We start from the raw sequence: 20,114 nt of genomic DNA on the forward strand, positions 1-20,114 counted from the left end.
TCACTCAAACGACGTCGTTCAAATTAGTCAGATGATCCAAGCCATTGATCTTGTTTGATCGAATGGCCTGGATCCAATCTCACCCCAATATATATTTGACCAAACAGACCCCACCCCCCTCAGTCACCCTCGTCTCTCTCAAATTCCCCAAACCCTAGAGGTCCGCTGCCCTAATTTCCACTGGTTGTCGCCAGCGGCGCCGGCTCTGTTAGCCACCAAACTCACCCCCAGAACCCCCTTGATCCCCTCTTTCATAATTCGTAGTTAGTTTCCCTCGAACATCCCTAGAACGGTTCGAATCTAGATTTAAAGGGACGAACCCTAGCAACCGCCACCATTCACCACAGCCTTCCAGTGGCGGCGCCGACTCCAATCCTTCCCAAATTAACACCCCTAAGCCTTCTAACCACCCTCAGCCTGAATCCCCACTCCGTTGTCCTCGAATCATCACCGGCTTCTTTGAATCTTCGATCGAAGCTCAGGACCCAAAACCCTAGTTCATCTAATGAACCCCAAACTCACACCAGCTATCCACCTAACCTCCCTCATGCCTAAAACGCCCTTGGTTTGGCTCGAACCTTGCCAGAACTGTTCGAATCCCAAATCAAACAAACAGAACCCTAAAAAGGCCAAACCTGGAGTCTGTCCGAAAAGAAAACAAAAAAAGAAAAAAAGAAATTGGGGTCTCAATCGACTTTAGTCGAGTGTTCTTAGTCGAGAACACTCGATTAAAGTCTGTTTTTACCCCAAAAGGCTCAAGTCGGAGTTACGAGCAGAGCGAGTGAGATATAGGTCTGAGTTCGGAGGTATTTCTTCTGTTTCTCTGTTTGTTTTTCATGTTTTGTTGTTTTTCTGTTTAAGATGAGTTGGAATTTGTCTTTTTATCGATTATTCTTTCCTTCTCCATCAGAACTTTTTATTTGGTCAAATTTGTTTATGTTATTTGTTGTGAATAATTATAGGCTGTGTAATCGATTCGAATAAGTTCGTCGATTAGTTGTTTTATTATAAGCCTCTGTTCTTGTCAATGCCGATTGAAATTGCCTAATTATCTATTTTTAGATTGATTGTTATCACTTGTTGTAGGTAATCGGTTAATTAGTTTTCGTCGATTAATTCGTTCTTGTTTGTAAACCAATAAGTTCGTCAAATGGTTGTTGTGTATGCTTGATCTTGGACACTTAGCTTCAGGGCATTGTCAATAGGCTGACAATGAACCTTCATTCATGTTCATTTTTTGATTCAGTTTTCAGTTTCAGTTATAATGATTTTGTTGAGTTCTGTGTTGTGATTTAAATTCAGTCCATGGGATTCAATGGGAACTCAACCTTAATCATTCATTTGTCAATAAGTTTGGTTATAGCTGTTAGTCATATTTAGTTTTTAAATCTTTGTTAGCTTGAACAGATTTCAGAATTAAAAGTTTAAATACAGTTGAATAATTGTATTAGGGGCAGTAATACTAAGGGGTTTCAGGGGTGATTTGGGAATGAAACAGTTAAGATAATATTTTAATGTTAGTGTTTTGTTAGTGGAATATTAATGTCTTTAGATTAATATGGTAATGGGGAACAAAAGGAAATGGAGGCTGAAAATAAGGAAAAGTTTTCCTTAGTAGGTTTTAAGTGAAAAAAATTCAGATTTTAGTGGGAAAAAGGGGTCGGGCAGTAGTTTTAAAAGGTAAGGCAGGTCTGTATAAGAGGGGAGACATTCAGAGAGAGAGGGGGCATTCGAAAAAAAGAAAAATATTGGAAAAGGCTAGGACATTCTAACGGAACATTCTGAGAGGGAGGGAGATAGAAAAAAAGATACAGAGATAGAGTTTAAGAGTTAGAAAGGAGGTATTGGGAAAAGACAAAGAAAAACATTCAGGAAAATACGGGAAAGGATACAAAATATTACCGTTCCATTAAAATTTCTGAAATTCTTAAGGCTTTTCATTTCTGAAATAATTCCTGAATAATCAGATGTTAAAAAATGATTTGAACTTGTTGGTTTTCAAGTGTTTGGTTCAAGTGTTGGCTGCATTTTTGATTAACTGATCATCATTTGATCTTTCTACTGGTTTGAATTTGGCTCAAAAATTGGTTTTCCTTGGTGTATTTCTGCTGCTGAATCTTACCCCTTTTTACTCTCATTTCCAGGTATATGTTTTTAGACTTATCTCATACAAGGTTTCGATATCGCAATGAAATGAAATCCGGAGTTCCAAATATGTCTTCTGCCCATTTAAATATATTAGTTTAATTTTCAGTTTTGTTTTTTGTAGTTAATTAACATATCATATGCTCAACATGGGAGCTATTAGTCAACTTGCCTATGTTGAAGTTAGTATAAGCTCTACAGTAATTTTACTTATTTCTGAAGCTCATTGGTTATGGCTGCTTTCGAACTGCTGAGATGGGGAACTTTGTAGAAGGTTGACGATTAGTTAAATTTTGTGTTTAAGCCCTGTTAGCTAAGTGCATGGTAGTATGGAAATATCAAGAAACCACAATAGTATATTTCGTCAAACATCGGAATTTTGTTTTAATTCTAGTTGAAATAAGTGTTCTTGTTTGTATGTAATCTTGTATGATAACAACTATTGGGATAACCATAAGTTAGAGGTAAATTGATATAATCCATTATGCTTAAAGTATTGGAGTATTCTGAAAGGTTCAGTTGTGTATTCATGGTATATGTAGTGTGAATTTGTCTATCAAATCAATTTGTAAACTAGTGTTCTTTCTTAATAATAAATTGCCTATTTTAACTTAGGAGTGCAATTAGCCCATTTCTTATAACAAAAATAATGTCAACAGTATTACAACATATAGATTTGGTAGTTGTAAATAGTTTTCACAAGTTTGGACAATAATTGGTTTGATTTTGTTCGTCTAAAACTCAATCGTCATAAGCGAATTAACAGAATAATTAGGACTTGGACTAAAAAATAAATGCGTAGGAGAGGATTGGGTTTATGAGTAATGATTTCGGCATTTTAAGTAGAGGATATACAAAGTTGAGTTTGCTCCGGGTGGAGTGACGGCTATTTCATAAAACAAATGGTATGCATATCCGCTAAATTTCTCCCAACTTTACACGTAAACCGCTTTGCAAGTTTTAAAACACATACAATTGGTCTCAAGCATAGGAAGAGAACAAACAACTTGTGAATATGGTGATCAAGCTCTAGGCACATAATTAAATCACGGATAATGTTTTTGCGGTGTGGTTGTGATTTTTAATTTCAAATTAGTTTTAATTATCTCCTTAATTCTTCTAGTTGAATAGTTTTGAGGCCATTCACACATTTAAATAATATAACCTATGACCATCACTTAATGAAATCTTGATCCTTTGGAAATCGAAGCGCGCCATTCAGCGAATTCCCATGGCTCTCGAATTAATATAGATATAAAATAATAAACATTCGTAGAGAAACCTTTAGGGCCGTTTAAAATATTATTGTGATTGTGGACATGTCCGCGTGACACGGTTACGATTTCTTGAAAGAAAAAAAAAATCAGAGTATATGTTCGCGCAACATCGGGCGAAACAATCTTAATCTTATTAAAATATTAGTGTGGTTTTGGACACGTTCGCGTGACATGATTACAATTCTAAAGACAATTCGGGGTATGCGTTCGCGCAACTTCGAGCAAATCTTCTCAATTAAAATGGGTTTTCGGAGGTTATTAAATTAAATTAGCTCATATAGTCCGAGGCGCGCCGCCTACCATTTAATCATACAAAAATGACAAATGTTCGTAGTTTGTTTTAAGCACGCGCAACTTCGGTCAAATTCATTTTTATAATAAAAAATGTTATTAATTTAATTATGTACACGTACGCGTGACATGATTCCTTACATACAAAAATAAAACGAATATACGTACGCGTGACTCGTTTCAAGACAATTCTATAATTAATCTAAAAGCGGTTATAAAAGCTAAAAATACACGATAAGTCAGATAATTAGGCCAAATATAAATTGTTAAGCGACTGTGCTAGAACCATGGAATTCGGGAATGCCTAACACCTTCTCCCGGGTTAACAGAATTCCTTACCTAGATTTCTGGCTCGCTGGCTGTAAATAGAGTCAATCCTTTACTCGATTCGGGATTTGAACTAGTGACTTGGGACACCATAAATTATCCCAAGTGGCGACTCTGATTTTTTAATAAATAAATAATCCCATTTCGATTGGTCTTTAATTGGAAAAACTCCACTTACACCCCTACCTTCGGGTGTAGGAAAAAAGGAGGTGTGACAGCTCTGACGACTTTGCTGGGGACCTAACCCAGAATCTCCGGTTCAGGGTTCAAGAATTCGAGCTTAAAATAATTGTATTATTTGGCTTTATTTATTATCTGATTTTTACATGTTTGTGCCTAATGTGCTAAATGTTGCTTTTTACCGCTTTGATATTATCTGAATTGTATATATAAAACTGCTACGAAACCCTTCTTCTTTCTGAGTCTTCTGAATTTATGGTGCACACGTGCGCGTGGCCCACCTTTTTGTTAGAAGTCATACCAAATAGAACGAAGTTGGGACAAGTAACTAGGCCGGGTAGACTTTCGTGCTCCCGGTACGTTGCCCCCACTTCGGCTCAAGATGTCCGCTTGGGTAAGCCAGGTCTAGAACAGTATACCCCAGGTTTTACACTTAGAATAACTCAGCTTCATGCCGGATCCCTAGTTGGAACGTTGTTTGCATCATGTGCATTTGACTTCGGAGACTCAACACAGGGGTTGGGTTTGTCTAGGACAGGTGCACCCGAAATGAAAAGACCATCCTGATGCATCTTACTTGCTATTTGTGCATTCATTTGTTTCGTATTTGCATGTTGACCAGCTTATGGGAAAAGTTAGAAAAGGAAAATCAATGTGAGAACCGAGAGAGAAAATTGGCTGTTTTCGAAATAAATAATAATAATAATAATAATTTCCAAAATAGTTTGAAATTCTGAAAAGGAAAGGAAATGTTGTGTTTTTTTAAAAGAAAATGGTTTTATTATTTCAAACTACGTAAGTTTGATTCTCGCCAGATGTAAGATACGTAGGCAACCCACATCGGGCCCAACTATTTTTATTTTTTTTAAAAAAGATAATAAATAATTAAAAGTATGGCTACATAAATTTCATTGTGTTTTCATAAGTAAGGCGATGCCATTCTTGTCCAAAATATGCCGAATGTCCCCAAAAGGGCGCCGAAAGGCTGTTTTTGCAAGAACAGCCGCCTTTGGTCGTTTTTCTTCAAAAAAAATATTTTGCCGGTCAGCAAACACAGCCTTTAAACCTTCTTCATCGAAATGTTTTTTTTAATATTAATGATTTTTTTTCAAAATGAGTCTTGATTTTGGGATTTTAAAATTAACATCGCTCATAGGTACAAAATGAGCACCATCCAAAACTCACCGTTCACAGATGTAGATGAGTTTCTATTTCGGCTTCAGATGTGGTGGCATGAGTTAGGAGGAGATGGTCAGAAATGGGTCATTAAGTATTTGGGAGCTCTCACAGATATTATGAACGTTAAACCACGCGATAATTTGATTACGGCGCTAGTGACTTTTTGGGACCCTGTTCACAATGTCTTTTGCTTCTCTGATTTCGAGCTTACTCCGACATTGGAAGAAATAGCTGAATATTCCAGTTTTGACGGAGATTTGAGAAACCAGAATCCTATATTCCCAAAGGCTCCCTCAGTACACCGATTCTTTAGTCTTCTGAATGTCAGTAATCAAATCAGAAAAAGCAACGTTGTCAAAGGGTGTTGTTCTTTCAACTTCCTATATTCAAGGTTCGGAAAGCCGGATGGATTTGAAATTTATGAAAAGGGACTTACCAACAAACAAAACAAGGACACCTGGCAGATTCACCGACGCTTCGCTTTCATGGTGGCTTTTCTGGGAATCATTGTTTTCCCAAACAAAGAGTGGACGATTGATATTCGCATAGCCAGAGTCGTACAAGTCCTCACTACCAAGGAACGTCATACCCTTGCCCTAATCATTCTCTCAGACATTTATCGGACATTGACTTTATGTAAATCCGGGGCAAAATTCTTCGAAGGGTGCAATATTTTGTTGCAAATGTGGTTGATTGAACATCTCCGATGTCACCCCAAGTTCATGCATTATGGTCCAAGAAAGGACAATTTCATCGAGAGTTATGAAGAAAGAATAAAAGACTATAAATCTCCAGAAGGGGTGGAAGCCTGGATATCCCATTTAAGATCTTTAATGGCAAGTCAAGTTGAGTGGACTTTGGGATGGCTCCCGATAAGAGAGGTGATACACATGTCAACCTTGAAGAGTTATTTGCTGCTGCTGGGTTTAAGAAGCGTCCAGCCGTATGCGCCACAGAGAGTTCTAAGACAGCTAGGGAGATACCAAGTGTTGCCTGATGATGAAGATTTGAGTGTGCAAGTGATCGACCTACACCCCGAAGCCACTCTCCCTGAGGCTTTAATCCAGCAGATTTGGAATGGTTGTCGATACTTGAAAGATGATACTCAAGTTCCAGATCCTGCGAAAGGCGAGATAAATCCGGGATATGCTAGGTGGTTTGAGAAAAGATCCCGCGTGGATGATGCAACAGAACCTGATCTTAGAAGGCCCATAAAAAGACCGCATGTTCAAACCTTTGATGACAAAATCCAAGAACGGTTGGCTTGGGGTGAAAAGCAAAAGGGGTACAAAGCAACTATTCATGCCTTAGAAGAAAGCCTGAGGAACCTCAATTTGGAGAAAGACTTACAAGCACAAGAAGCAGAAGGTGAAAAGAAGAGTCTGTTTAGCGAGAATAAAACTATCCGCGCTCAGTTTCAACAGATGAAGAAAGCCTCTGAAACGCCAGTGAGAAGTTGGAAAGATCAGAAAATCATTGCCAATCTGATGGAAAAAATGCAAGATTATGACTCCATCTTGACAAAGACTGAAAAGGCGTTAGATAAAGCTAAGGAAAAAATCATACAGTTAAATGAGGAGGCCAAATCTAGTAAGGAACGCCAAGTAACAAGATTCGAAGAAGACATGGCTCAATTCAAGAGAGAGAAGGACCATTGGATACATTCAGAGGCTCAACTCCATGCACAGTTGGAAGAAATGAGAAGGTACAATAGAGAACATCAGCACGCAGATACTGATAGGGAAAGAGCACAGGCAAGACTCGATCAGGACAGACTTCGAGCTCAATTGGAGTCATCTTTAGATAGCGAAGACTGCATAAGAGATATAGCCACCACTCACCAACAACAATTGCAAAACCAAGACCAAAATCTCCAAGATATCAGAGCACAAATCCATGATTTGGCTGTTTACACCTCTCAAAGTTATGTAAACTGCCAAGGGATGGATTATGAAAGGTTTCTAGAGCATGCACCTACTTTTGCCCGTCATCTTGCAATGGAGTTAGAAAGAATGTACCGTACACTAGGAGGTCAGCCGGGTCAAGCCCCACCATGAGCAAATATTCCAGTGATTCAAAGCAAAAGATTGTGGAGTGGAGCGTAGTCATAGTTGTTGGAACTTTTTATATAATAGTCATGTTTTAGTTTGAGTCCGTGTCAAGTCTTTTAAACCATTTTCTTAAAGTGTTGTCCAAATTTAATGTCATTCCTGTCTTTTTACCGTTTCGTTTGTTAAAAAATAAATAAGAGTATTAATAATTGTTTCCGCCAGAACTACGCACGTTTTGATTCATGCGGGGACATGATACGTAGGCAATCTTTATAAGATTCGACCACAACCAAAAGAAAAGAATAAAATGAAAAAATGGAGGGAAATAAAGATAGGCATGAGTGACAATAAAAGGAAAGATCAGGAAAAGCTGGGATGACACAAGCAACCAAGCAAATACATGATAGAAAATGGTTAATTACCTAGGTGCATTGCATCCCAACGTGTAATTGCATATGTGTTAAACTCTAAAAATTAACAAGTTTGTTGTTTTCCAGAGAATTCAAGCAGTTAGTTTATCTAGAGTATACTGGCACATTATCATTACCAAACCATATCAAAAGGACCAATACCAGAAATCATGTCTATCCTGGATGTCGACACAAGTGTTGAGGTAGAGAAGCTGGCCATCAGTAAAATGAAAGAGGAGATGCTTAAACTTAAGCAACAGATGGCCGAGATGTATCAGGCCTGGTCTAAAGGACAATCACCCCTAGCTTACCCTGCTAACCCTACTTCCACCCCACCACTGGCTCAAACTCAGGATCATCCTGCCACCGATCTATCCCCAAGCTTTCCCATTTACCAGCACTACCGGGGCACCACTTCTCATACACCACAATCTCCACCCCCTAAACCAATTCCATACCCTCCTCCACCAGTAACTCCTATCTTCGTAGCACCTCCACCAGATACACTCCACAAATTTCCTAGCTAGCCTATATTCCAGGCCCAGGACAACCAATACTACCCCTCAGAGCCTACTTTCAAAGCTTCATAAACCCATTCATATACTCCTCGCTTTGACCTCCCAATAGAAGCTGATAAACCAGTCAAAAATACCGAACATGAGGAGATGTTCAGGAAAGTTAAAAGCTTAGAACAATCATTCCGAGACATGCGGGGGTTAGGAGGGCAAGTCAGTGTGGACTACAAGGACCTATGTCTATTCCCAAATGTGCAATTACCGGCCGATTTCAAGATGCCCAAGTTCGATCTATACAACGGGCACGGTGATCCAGTAGCCCACTTGAGGGGTTTTTGCAGCAAGATGAGGGGAGCTGGAGGAAAAGACGAATTTTTAATGGCTTACTTCAGTCAGAGTTTGAGTGGATCAACATTGGAATGGTATACCCGCCAAGACCATGGGAGATGGTACACATGGGATGATCTGGCGCAAGCATTTGCTTGTCATTTCCAATACAATCTTGAGATCATTCCAGATCGACTATCCTTGACTAAATTTGAGAAGAAGCACAGTGAAAGCTTTAGAGAATATGGTTTCCGGTGGAGGGAACAAGCAGCAAGGGTGGATCCCCAATGAAGGAAAGTGTGATGGTAGATTACTTCCTACAGGCTTTGGAACCCACGTACTATGGCCATTTGGTCTCAGCTGTGGGAAAGTCATTCAACGAAGTAGTAAAGATGGGGGGCATGGTAGAAGAAGGCCTCAAGTCAAATAAAATCATGATCTATTTGGCTATCAAAGCGATTACTCAGGCTATTCAAGGCGGCATAGGAGGGATTGGGAAGAAGAAAAGAGAGGAAGTGGCAATGGTTGATTCAGGAACTTGGTCCGGATCCAGAGGTTCACCTTACTACTACAATCAACCTCGACCCCACCAACAAATCTATCACCATAATCCACCCCAGCACTACTATCCCCCACCAGAACCTCATTTTTCCGTCCAGCATGCACAAGCATACAACCAACCTCCTGCCCACACTCAATGGCGTGCTCCTGCCCTACCAAATACTTATCCACATCCACGAGCCTACCAAAACACTCCCGGACCAAGTTTCAGGCCTAGTCAAGCACTCAAGGGTGAAAGGTTGCAGAAAAAAAAAACCTTTACTCCGTTGGGAGAATCCTACACTAGTCTGTTCCACAGGCTAAAACAGCTAGATATGCTAAGGCCGATACAGTCCAAACTGCCAAATCCTCCTCCAAAGAATCTTGACTATACTGTCAGCTGTGAATATTGTTCTGGTACTCTGGGTCATGATACAGAAAGGTGCTGGCACTTGAAAAGTGCGATATAGGAGATGATTGATACCAATAGAATTGAAGTTCAAGCTCCCGAAGCACCCAACATCAACAGGAATCCGATGCCAGCCCATCAGGAGGCAAATATGATCGAAATAGTGCATGTGGAGGGGGAACCCAAGAAGCCATCACAAGTAGCAGATGAGAAGTTGGTGCTCAAGTAGAGCAAAAAGAGTGTTGAGCCATCTTTGGCAGTTGAGAAAGGGTCTTTAAGCAAAGTTGCAACGAAACAGGAAGGGGTAAAGGTGATTGTACTGGGAGTGGCCAGCAAACCCATCAAAATCGTGGAAGGAGCCCACTCAGATCGGGTTATTATCAAGTCAGTAACCCAGCTACCAGTAATCAACAACAAGGCTATTCCATGGAATTATGAACGGGTAACGGTGATGTACAAAGGGAAGGAAGTCAAGGAAGAAATCTGTGAAGTACACCGTTTGACTCGCTTGGGAAGGTGTTTTACTCCCGAGGATTTAAGAAGAGCTAAAAATAATCCAACACCAATGAAGAAAGCCGTAACTGAAGAAGAAGCAGAAGAATTCTTGAGGAAGATGAAGCTGCATGACTATTCTATCGTGGAACAATTAAGAAAGACGCCCGCTCAAATTTCACTATTGTCATTACTGATCCATTCGGACGAGCACCATCAAGCTTTAATGAAGATCTTGAGTGAGGCAGACATTCCCGATAAGATCTCCGTGAATCACTTGGAAAAAATAGCCAACAAAATCTTCGAGGCAAACAGAGTCACGTTTTCTGATGATGAAATGCCTGTAGAAGGTACCGAGCACAACAGAGCTCTTTACCTCACATTAAAATGTGAAAACTCTGTGGTGACCCGGGTATTGGTTGACAATGGGTCAAGCGCAAACATCTGTCCTCTCTCCACTCTAAGCAAGTTGAAAATAGAAGAGGAGAGGATCCATACGAACAATATTTACGTGCGGGGATTTGACGTCGGAAGTAAAGATTTAGTTGGGGACATAGTGCTAGAGCTGACGATAGGGCTAGTTGAGTTCACAATGGAGTTTCAGGTGCTGGATATAGCTGTTTCCTATAATTTACTGTTGGGTCGACCATAGATCCACGCCGCTAAAGCAGTCCCATCAATACTACACCAGGTAGTCAAATTTGAATGGGATAGACAAGAAATAGTTGTGCATGGGGAAGACAGCTTAAGTGCTCACAGCAACGCCATTGTACCAGTCATTGAAGTGGGAAGATGACCAGGGACCATGGATCTACAGGTTTCTGACACGATGTTGGTAGAGAAAGTTTCGGAGGGGAAATACATTCCAAATCCAAAGATAACCGCTGCATCAGTCATGGTAGCCTATGAGATGTTGAAGAATGGTTTTGTACTCGGTAAAGGTTTGGGCTCATCTTTGCAAGGCATCATACAACCGGTGTCTCTTCCCAAAAACATGGAAACATTTGGTTTGGGATTCAAGCCCACTGCCGCAGACATAAGAAAGGCCATAAAGCTAAAACAGAAGGCATGGGTCCTTCCAAAGCTAGTCCCATGTCTTTCCAAATCTTTTTTCAAGTCCAGTACCAGAAATCGCCCAGTAACAACAATTCCTAATTCTATGATTAATCCTGACGAGGAGTTAATTGAAAGATTTGAAAAGTTGTTTGACGGTGTGAACATGGTGGAAAGTGGTGAAGGTCCTAGCAACGCAGAAATTCAATTCGTTGGGCCAGAAACAAAGCTTAATAATTGGAAAGCCACTCCTCTCCCCATTCAAAAGGAGTCTTGGTAGTTTATTTTGATTTTCCTTCAGTTTGTTTGGGTTATTCCAGGGTTGTAATCCAGATTTTTTATCTTTCAGTCTGTTTGAAGTGTGCAAACCTTGTTATCTTTCATCATTCAATGAAATGCAGTTTCCCTTTCTTTATCATTCCTGATAGTTTTTCTTTTGTTTTTCTTTTCTTTTCTGTACAGTTCTTTTTATGCTGGCTCTAGTGATATGGCATGCATAAAGAATCCTCAGCCTAGTCTTACAAATCAATCTGATTCCGAAATAATAGTTCAAGAAGTAGATTGTGATTACGAATCAGAATACGATGAGGATGAGGCTTTCGAAGAGATTAGTAAGGATTTAATTCACTTCGAAGAAAAACCCAAACCCAACCTGAATGATACAGAAGCCGTCAATTTAGGAGATACAGATAATATCCGAGAGACTAAAATAAGTGTCCACCTCGAGCCAAAGATCAGGGAAGAGTTGATCAAAGCACTCATCGAATTCAAAGATATTTTTGCATGGTCATATGACGACATGCCGGGCTTGAGCACTGATTTAGTGGTCCACAAATTTCCCACCGATACAATATTTCCTCCCGTCAAACAAAAGTTGAGGAAGTTCAAAACTGATATGAGTGTAAAAATTAAAGAAGAAATCACCAAACAGTTGGATGCAAAGGTCATTCGGGTCACTCGATATCCTGTTTGGTTGGCTAATGTCGTGCCTGTGCCAAAGAAAGACGGCAAGATTAGAGTATGCATCGATTACTACAATCTCAACAAAGCAAGTCCGAAGGATAACTTCCCATTACCCAATATCCATATTTTGATCGATAATTGTGCCAAGCATGAGATAGGATCTTTTGTGGATTGCTATGCCGAGTATCATCAGATTCTAATGGATGAAGAAGATGCAGAAAAGACGACATTCATCACGCCGTGGGGAACTTATTGCTACCGGGTAATGCCATTTGGTTTGAAGAACGTCAGGGCAACTTACATGAGAGCAATGACTACAATGTTTCATGATATGATACATAAGGAGATTGAGGTATACGTGGATGATGTGATCATATAATCAAAGCATCAGGCCGACCACGTTGGGGATTTGAGGAAATTCTTCCTAAGACTTCGTAGGTACAACCTCAAGCTTAACCCTGCCAAGTGCACATTTGGTGTTCCATCTGGAAAGCTGTTGGGATTCATAGTCAGCTGGCGAGGCATCGAGTTGGACCCATCAAAGATCAAAGCCATCCAAGAATTGCCACCTTCGAGGAACAAAACTGAAGTGATGAGTCTGTTAGGGAGGTTGAACTACATCAGTAAGTTTATTGCTTAGCTCACGACAATTGTGAGCCTATTTTCAAATTGCTGAAGAAGGATGCTGCGGTCAAGTGGACTGATGAGTGTCAAAAAATGTTGGATAAGATAAAAGGATACTTGTCAAACCCACCCATGCTGGTTCCGCCAGAACCAGGAAGACCTTTGATTCTTTACTTGACAGTCTTGGAAAATTCATTTGGTTGTGTACTAGGGCAACATGACATCACCGACAGAAAGGAACAGGCCATCTACTATCTTAGCAAGAAGTTCACGGCTTATGAGGTTAAGTACACTCATCTGGAAAGGACATGTTGCGCCCTAACTTGGGTAGCTCAGAAATTGAAACATTATTTGTCATCCTACACTACTTACCTCATTTCGCGTTTGGATCCGTTGAAGTATATCTTTCAAAAGCCTATGCTGACAGGGAGACTTGCAAAATGGCAGATATTTCTCACAGAGTTTGACATCATCTATGTGACTCGGACTGCGATAAGAGCCCAAGCATTGGTCGATCATTTAGTCGAAAACCCGGTCGACGAAGATTACGAGCCATTAAGAACTTATTTTCCTGATGAAGAAGTGATGCATATCGATGAACTGGAGCAAATTGAAAAACCATGTTGGAATCTTTTCTTTGATGGGGTTGCCAACATGAAAGGAGTCGGGATAGGAGCTGTGATTATTTCTAAAACAGGGTATCACTATCCTGTTACGGCTCAGCTGCGGTTTTATTGTACAACCAATATGGCTGAGTATGAAGCCTGTATTTTGGGTCTAAGGCTAGCTGCAGACATGGATATCCAGGAAATCTTGGTCTTGGGAGACTCGGATCTTCTGGTACATCAAATTCAAGGAGAATGGGAAATGCGAGACTTGAAGCTCATACCATACCGACAATGTTTACATGATCTTTGTCAACGGTTTCGATCAGTGGAGTTCAGGCATATTCCAATGGTCCATAATGAGGTCGCCGATGCATTGGCTACCCTGGCATCAATGTTGCACCATCCGGACAAAGCTTATGTGGATCCACTGCATATTCAATTCCGAGATCAGCACGCTTACTGTAACATGATTGAAGAAGAACTTGATGGTGAACCATGGTTCCACGATATCAAGGAATACATCAGAATGGGGATATATCCAGTGCAAGCCACAGGGGATCAAAAGAGAACAATTAGACGGTTGGCAAATGGATTCTTCTTAAGTGGAGGAGTTTTGTATAAGAGAACACCAGACCTTGGATTATTAAGATGCATAGATGCTAGACAAACTACGATTGTCATGTTCGAAGTACATTCGGGAGTCTGCGGACCACATATGAGCAGATATGTGCTGGCAAAGAAAATTCTCCGATCAGGTTATTATTGGCTTACCATGGAGCGAGATTGTATCAATTTTGTGCGCAAATGTCATCAGTGCCAGATACATGGAGATTTGATTCATTCTCCACCATCGGAATTGCACACAATGTCGGCACCATGGCCCTTCGTTGCTTGGGGCATGAATGTCGTTGGACCAATTGAGCCAGCAGCATCCAACGGGCACAGGTTCATTCTGGTAGCCATTGATTATTTCACCAAGTGGGTTGAGGCCAAAACATTCAAATCGGTGACCAAGAAAGCAGTGGTCGATTTTGTTCACTCAAATATCATCTGTCGATTCGGAATCCCAAAGGTGATCATCATAGATAATGGTGCTAATCTTAACAGTAACTTGATGGAAGAGGTATGTCAACAATTTAAGATTACACATCGCAATTCTACCCCATATCGGCCCAAGGCAAATGGAGCAGTCGAGGCAGCCAACAAAAACATAAAGAAGATACTTCGGAAAATGGTAGAAGGTTCGAGGCAATGGCACGAAAAATCACCATTTGCGTTTTTGGGATATCGCACTACTGTTCGCACTTTGGTAGGTGCAACTCCTTATTTGTTGGTATATGGCACTGAAGCAGTAATACCTGCAGAAGTTGAAATCCCTTCCCTTCGAATTGTCGATGAGCTTAAAATTGATGATGATGAGTGGGTCAAAACCCGTTTGGAGCAGTTGAACTTGATTGATGAAAAACGATTGGCAGCAGTATGTCATGGCCAGTTATATCAAAGAAGAATAGCAAGAGCATACAACAAAATGGTGCGTCCCTGAAAGTTTGAAGTGGGTCAGCAAGTGCTGAAACGTATTCTTCCACATCAGGTTGAAGCAAAAGGCAAGTTCGCCCCGAATTGGCAAGGGCCATTCATTGTGACCAGAGTATTATCCAATGACTCTTTATGTTTAACAAATATCGAAGGAAAATGCATAGACATGGCCATCAGTTCCAACGCGGTCAAGAGATATTATGTATGATTTCTTTTGTTATAATTGTCGATTGTTTGTACTTGGCATTGTTTCAAAGATTGGAATGACGAAGACAATTTGTTTTGCTATCTAAACACTTTACCCTTTGTTCCCCCTTTTGAGTCGCATTTATTTCTTTCATACCCCACTCTCGGAATCAATAACAAAAAGAAAAGGAAAAGAAAGAAAAAGAGAAAAGAAAAGAAGTGAAAAGAGAGAGTATAACAATAAGAAAATTCAGGTGTGAACTACGTTTGACCTGATTCTTGTTAAGGATACGTAGGCAGCCTCACGGCTCGGTCATAGTAAAATATAATATCAAAAGATCCCCAAGCAAGAAACTGGGGCATAAGTTGTACTTGTAATAAGAAATGTGATTCCAAGAGTTGTAATTTTGAATTCATGTCAAATTGCTTTGAGACTTTGATACCCTTTCTTTCTAACCCTATCCAAAATCCCACATTACGGTCCAAAGAAATACCTTCCGATAAATCTTCGAGAGATGCCAAGTTGAGCAAATAAAGGTGATTCATATCAGGATAACACTATGGTCCAAGTGGGAAAAGTAATGAAAATGAGAGAGTCTTATTGGTGAAAACCATCATTGGGACCATGGGGCGAAAGCTGAGAGAAAGTAATGAAAATGAGAGAGTCTTATTGGCGAAAACCCTCATGGGCACCATGGGGAAAAAGTTGAGAGAAAGTAAAAAGGAGAGCGTCTTATCGGTGAAAACCTTCGCGGGCACCATAAGGCAACAAGGAACTGAGGAACAAACGAATGTGAGAGGTTTGTCGGTGAAAACCGTTCAGGGCACTGCAAGTCGAACAAGGTCCGTAAGTTGGTGGAAAGTAAAATTGGGTTTTGGAAATCTTGGAAAACAAAGTAAAATAATTGGAAAGGAGATTGGTTAAATAGACTGGGCTGATTAATCCAAAATGCATACAATGATCATTGGTGCCAGTGACTCCACTCAGATAAGTTCCTCGTTCCTATCTCCAACAGTCATCCAAATTTGGATTTTCTTCTTTATTCTTAATTTTCAAAATCGTCATATTTCATTACTGTTAATGTTTACTCCTCTAAAGCTCTTCCGAGGTTAGACTTGTTCCAAGAAATAAGAAGGAATGTCAAGGTATAGTACCAAGATTCAAAATTGCACAAGGCAAAATACGGCTAGGATATGCTGGAGGTAATATGATGAAAAATGAGACATAGGGTGTAAGCAAAAGTTAAATCAGTGAAATGGTTCAGTAATGTCATGAGAGATGTATGGTTATGAATTGAAGGGTCAGAAGTGAAAACAACGGTTGGGGATCCTACAGTTAAGGATCAATCATGAGGTCAAAACAGTCCTTTCGACCGGTTCAAGGCAGTTTGATGAAGCAAAGCAGGGCAAAGAGAAAACCCTCCCCAGAAAGAATGCCACAACTAAACTGACAAGATTTTCTTTGATTTGAAAACAGGGGCAAAGACGACATTTGTTTCAGGAAGCACCCTGTGAGGAAAGCAAGTACCATGCAGGTTTGATCGTATAAATTCTCAGGACCCTCCTGGAAAATGGGACTTAGCTTTAATTCAAAATATTCATGAATACAAGATCTGGCATAAACTCTATTTCGTGATAAGTTGGTTTGAATTTTTTAAGACAAGACTCATTAGAAACTTCAGGACCCTCCTGGAAAATGGGACCTAGGTTAAACCCTAAAACAATCATACGTAGTAAATGTAGGACAAATGCGCACCAAAGGGAATATAAGTTGGCTTCAAAGTTCGCGTAAGAGTTATGAAGACCCTCCTGGATAATGTGACATAGTTTAAAACTTGTTTAGATAACAAGATTTAGCAGAATCATGCCTTTAAAAGATATAGCTTAGATTTAAAATTGTCATTTAGTTAAGAGTTGTCAGGACCCCCCTGGATAATGGGACATAACTTTCAAATTCTTAATAATATTTGGTAATATGATTTAGTTTTACAATCACATATGTCCCCAACTACCAAACTGGGGCAGAAAATTTTCTGTGTTTTTGTCTATTTTGTTGAAATCAGGAGCCCACCTGGAGAACAAGGGAATACAACTCAAGTTTCAGCAATCAGGAGCCCACCTGGAGAACAAGGGAATACAATTCAAATTTCCGCAATCAGGAGCCCACCTGGAGAACAAGGGAATACAACTCAAGTTTCAGCAATTAGGAGCCCACTTGGAGAACAAGGGAATACAATTCAAGTTTCAACAATCAGGCGTCCACCTGGAGAACAAGGAACAATAGTTGAAGTATCAGTAATCAGGCGTCCACCTGGAGAACAAGGAAGAATAGTTGAAGTATCAACAATCAGGCGTCTACCTGGAGAACAAGGAAGAATAGTCGAAGTATCAACAATCAGGCGTCCACCTGGAGAACAAGGAACAACCGTTAAAGATTCAGTAATCAGGCGTCCACCTGATGAACAAGGAACAACAATTCAAGTTTCAATAATCAGGCGTCCACCTGGAGAACAAGGAACAACAGTTGAAGTTTTAGCAATCAGGAGCCCACCTTGAGAACAAGGGAATACAACTCAAGTTTAAGCAATCAGGAGCCCACCTGGAGAACAAGGGAATACAATTCAAGTTTCAGCAATCAGGCGTCCACCTGGTGAACAAGGAACAACAGTTGAAGTTTCAGCAATCAGGAGTCCACCTGGAGAACAAGGGAATACAATTCAAATTTCAAGTAGTCAGGAGCCCGCCTGGAGAATGGAGGTGTTGTATTTTTAAGAAGTTTGTCGAAGTCAGGAGCTCGCCTGGAGAATGGAGGTGTTGTATTTTTAAGAAGTTTGTCGAAGTCAGGAGCCCGCCTGGAGAATGGAGGTGTTGTATTTTTAAGAAGTTGTTGAAGTCAGGAGCCCGCCTGGAGAATGGAGATGTTACATTTCAAGGAGTTGTTGAAATTAGGCGCCCGCCTGGAGAATGGAGGTGCTATCTTTAAGAAGTTATATCGAAGTCAGGAGCCCGCCTGGAGAATGGAGGTGCTATATTTTAAGAAGTAATTGTCGTTGAAATCAGTAAAGCAGCGGGAAACAACAAAAATCCCCAGCATAGGAAGGCAGTTCAAGATTCGAAGGAAAATAACGCGAAGGAAATAAACAGTTCCAGATCGGCGATCAAGGGAGAATACAAGTCAAGTCAGAAGTAAAAGCAACATCAGAGGAAACACAAGGCAACGAGAAAACACCAGTCACATGACCAAGTTTGAGAATAAATTTTTGTAATGCATAGATCATAGCTAAGTATAACTTCTTTATCTTTCATCAAGGTGTAATAAGGAGGTCAGTAAGAGGTAACATCAGCAGAAACAATAGTAACAGCAAAAGGCAGTCCCCTGGGAGTCCCAGCTACCCAAAACATCCCGAACTACATTGACCTGATTCCTTTATAGCCAAGGATATGTAGAAAACCTTTGAAGCAGAGGTTCAGTCAAATCATTCAAAAATGCTTCCCACGGAGTATTCAAACAGGAAAAAATCGCTCGAATCCGCTCACTTTATCTTTGCACGAAAACTCTTCGTGTTTTTGGACAAAGAGGGGCAGCTGTGAGCACGTGATTTTTGCCTCATACGAATTACTCCAAAATAATTCCCAAAATTAGGTCTTTTCTTTAATTATGTGTTATTTTTAGGAAATATTGTGCGATTTTCCTGTTTGTTTGCATAGATCTGTGTGCATGTTTAATTTTATTAATGCATTAAAAATACAAAAAATATAGCATTTGCATTTAGGATTAGATTTTTATATTTTTGGAATGAATTAATAATTAGGTGTTTTACAAAAAATGAAAATTCACAAAAATAACATATTATTTATATTTTGGTCAAATTGTGTAATTTTCTTTTAATTTAAGTGTTTAATTGTTTGTGATGGGTGTTATTTAAAATTAATTAATATTTTTAAGTTAACTTAGGTCTTCTATAATTTAATTTAGGATCTTTAAGTTTAATTTTTGAGAGAAAAAGAAGAAAAGAAAAGAAAAGGAGTTAATAAAAAGAGAGGAAATCAAATTTGGGCCAGAAGATCCTCAAGCCCAAACAAAATCCGTCCAAACCCAGGCCAAACCAGCCCAGACCCGTCTACCATACCTGGTCGACACCCATCAGAACCAAACGACGCCGCTTGGACACGTTTCAATCTGGACTGTTGATCTCAGCCAATCAAACGGTCCCAAAGCTTTGCCCATTACCCGACCCCGACCCACTTCATCTGAGACCGATCCGGTCTTTACATCACTCAAACGACGTCGTTCCAATTAGTCAGATGATCCAAGCCGTTGATCTTGTTTGATCGAATGGCCTGGATCTAATCTCACCCCAGTATATATTTGTACCAAACGGACCCCACCCACCCTCAGTCACCCTCGTCTCTCTCAAATTCCCCAAACCCTAGAGGTCCGCCGCCCTAATTTCCACTGGTTGTCGCCGGCGGCTCCGGCTCCGTTCGCCACCAAACTCACCCCCTAGAACCCCCTTGATCCCCTCTTTCATAATCCGTAGTTAGTTTCCCTCGAACATCCCTAGAACGGTTCGAATCTAGATTTAAAGGGATGAACCCTAGCAGCCGCCACCATTCAGCACAGCCTTCCGGTGGCGGCGTCGACTCCAATCCTTCCCAATTAACACCCCTAAGCCTTTTAACCACCCTCAACCTGAATCCCCACTCCGTTGTCCTCGAATCATCACCGGCTTCTTCGAATCTTCGATCGAAGCTCAGGACCCAAAACCCTAGTTCATCTAATGAACCCCAAACTCACACCAGCTATCCACCTGACCTCCCTCGTGCCTAAAACACCCTTGGTTTGGCTCGAACCTTGCCAGAACTATTCGAATCCCAAATCAAACAAATTAAAGTCCGTTTTTAACCCAAAAGGCTTAAGTCGGAGTTATGAGCAGAGCGAGTGAGATATAGGTCTGAGTTCAGAGGTATTTCTTCTGTTTCTCTGCTTGTTTTCCATGT

Source organism: Nicotiana tabacum, chromosome 5 (genome assembly GCF_000715075.1).
Source record: "Nicotiana tabacum cultivar K326 chromosome 5, ASM71507v2, whole genome shotgun sequence".
Taxonomy (NCBI): Eukaryota; Viridiplantae; Streptophyta; class Magnoliopsida; order Solanales; family Solanaceae; genus Nicotiana; species Nicotiana tabacum.